The sequence below is a fragment of the Mustela erminea genome, unplaced genomic scaffold, assembly GCF_009829155.1.
Source record: "Mustela erminea isolate mMusErm1 unplaced genomic scaffold, mMusErm1.Pri scaffold_37_arrow_ctg1, whole genome shotgun sequence".
In the NCBI taxonomy this organism is placed as follows: Eukaryota; Metazoa; Chordata; class Mammalia; order Carnivora; family Mustelidae; genus Mustela; species Mustela erminea.
This window is the reverse complement of record NW_022476397.1, coordinates 1-2,559: the sequence shown is the minus strand read 5'-3', so window position 1 is coordinate 2,559 and position 2,559 is coordinate 1. Positions and strand designations below refer to the sequence as shown.

Genomic DNA, 2,559 nt, shown 5'->3' with positions numbered 1-2,559 from the left:
TTTTTCATGAGGATGCTGGGGGCTCCGAATAGTTTGGTGGCTTTCTCAGGGAAGGGAAGAGTGCTGTTTTCCATCTTAGGTGTGACCCAAAACAGGAGTTCCAGAGATGGGCTCAGGGTCTTGGGGCCTAGAAAATTCACCAAGGGTTAGGATTTAGGCCTAGGGGAATACCAGGTCTGCAATGCAGGATTCTGGTGGTGCAACTGACAGGGCTTATTTGAAAGCATTTTCAGGCTGAGGGTCACAATGCCTGTTTGTGCCCAGCGTGGCCCTCAAGAATGGGTGTGGTCTCATTGCCCATACAGCTGGCTCCCTCTTTGAGTGTTGGACAACCCTTCCAAAAGCCAGGTTTCCTGCCAGGGGGAAGGTGCAGTTCACTATTGTGCTTAAGGTCTTCCATTGGCAGTGATTCCAGCAAATGTCTCGGGACAGTTGTCTGAATACCTAAAATGGGTAGAGAGGACAGACTTTGGCCATGGCTGGTCTCACATGATGGATAGGGATCCATCTCTCTGGGTGGCTGACATTAGGTCGGGGCTCAGGGTCTGTCAGATATAGCACTAGTGGCGAGGGAAGCCTATATATCAGGGTACTCTCGAGGGCCGAGCATTTGAACCTTATGTGGGGTTTTTGCACAGACTCACCATGCACTTCTTTCTATGGGAAAGGTAGAATGCTTTGTAGCAGCTCCAGAATTCCCTATCAAGATGGCTTGGGGACCAGTCGGGTGAGGATGGAATTGTAAACCCAAGCTAAGGTTAAATTCAGTGTGAAGCAGAAGGTAGTTCCAATGTGCAATGTCTTATTTGAGACATCCAGCACCTGAGTAAGGGCAGATGTCAGAAGTTTGCTCACACTGGAGTTTGTGTCTAAGAATACTGACAAATGAAGAGGTGGCGTCAAGAGGCCATGGAGGATTTCCCATGCTGAGGCTTGTGAGATGCTCCAAATAGCAAAGCTTCCATTTACTGGACAGGTGGAGCCTGGCTGGTTTGCTCCGGGGTCCCCCATGTGGTAAGTTTGGGTTGCAGAGCTCTCCCGCATGGATGCCTGGAAATCAGACCTCCATTGGCCATTGCAGCTGAAGAACAAGGCAGGTTCGTTCTGGTGGCTCTGGGGCAAAGTCCCAAGGCCTTGAGTTGACTTGGAATCTCTTGAACAATCTCTTGCTGGTTTGTTACCAGGGAGATCTTAGTATGTGCTGGTGGTGGCTAAGGTGCCATACAGGATTCTCCTACCCTGAGGGTTTGACACAGGTCCAAGAGCACGGTTTCCTTCTGAGCACAGGATATGTTCTGTTGTGTGGCTTAGAGACCACATGTTGTTTCCTAACTTGGTATTCCAGAACAGGCCTCTGAGGAAAGATGCCTGAAAACCTAATCTAGTGTTCGAATAAGGTCCTAGGGGCATGTCAGTTTCTATCTTCTGACTCAGGACCATTGACATGGGTGTCTGCCTGTACGTAGGTGATCAGGGTGTTTCAGACTGTGCATTTGCATTCAGAGCGGCCTCCAATAGTGGTGTGGGCTGAGGGGCCTTGAAGGTTTCTACTAATCTGGAGGTTTTGAGCTATGTGCCGGGCACAGTTTCCTTGGGGATGAGAGGCCCAGTCCAGTGGTGTAGCTCCAGAGACCCCTTCCTGGAGGGCATGTGAGCTATGGTTTTTGGAGAGAAGTCTGCAAACACAAACTCGGGTTAGGGTTAGTGGCGAGGTGTTCACAGGCCCAATGCTTAGACCTGGAGGGCAACTCATCAGAACTGTAATTAGGGTGACTCAAAGGCACAAGCATAGGCTTTTATATCTGATTGTGTGTCCAGGATGACCTCAGAATGCAGGTCTGGTCTCATGAGTCCATGGGAGAATTTTTTTCCCTCTAAGGATGCTGGTGGTTATCAATAGTTGGGTGACATTTTGGGGGAAGAGAAGAGTGCTGTTTTTCATATTAGGGGTGCCCCAAAACAGGGATTCCAGAAATGGGCTCTGGGTCTGAGTGCTTGGAAAATCCCACCAAGGGTTAGGATTTGGGCCTAGGGGAGTCCCAGATGTGCAATGAGGGATCCTGTGGTGCAACTGAGAGTGCATGTTTGAAAGCATACTCAGGCTGAGGGTCATAGTGAGTGTGCCCAGGGCAGCCCTCAGGAGTGGGCGTGGTCTCATTGGCCATTCAGCAGGCTCCCACTCTGAGGGTTGGACACCCATCCCAACAGCCATGATTTCTGCCATGGTGAAGGAGCAGTTTTCTATTGTGCTTCAGGTTCCCACATTGGCAGGGATTCCAGCAAAGGTCAGGGGACATGCCTGAATAACAAGAATGGGTAGAGAGGACGGACTTGGGCCATGGCCGGTCTCACATGCTAGATATGGGTCCCGCTCTCTGGGTGGCTGACACTAGGTTAGGGCTCAGGCTCTGTCAGACGCAGCACTATTGGCCAGAGAAGGTTATGGGCAGAGTTACCAAACACTTCTTCTTTATATGGGGAAGTTAGAATGCTGCGTTGTGGATCCAGAATTCCCTATCAAGATGGCTCGGGGACGATTCGGGTGAAGATGGAATTGTA

The 2,559-nt window shown here is 50.3% G+C and overlaps 1 long non-coding RNA gene across 1 annotated transcript; it reads left to right on the top strand.

The window, feature by feature from the left end:
* Nucleotides 1-230: 230 nt before the first annotated feature.
* On the top strand, nt 231-2,207 carry LOC116583962. Its single transcript, XR_004282985.1, has 3 exons — nt 231-252; nt 1,485-1,487; nt 2,120-2,207. It is a non-coding gene; the product is annotated as an uncharacterized LOC116583962 (long non-coding RNA).
* Nucleotides 2,208-2,559: the final 352 nt, after the last annotated feature.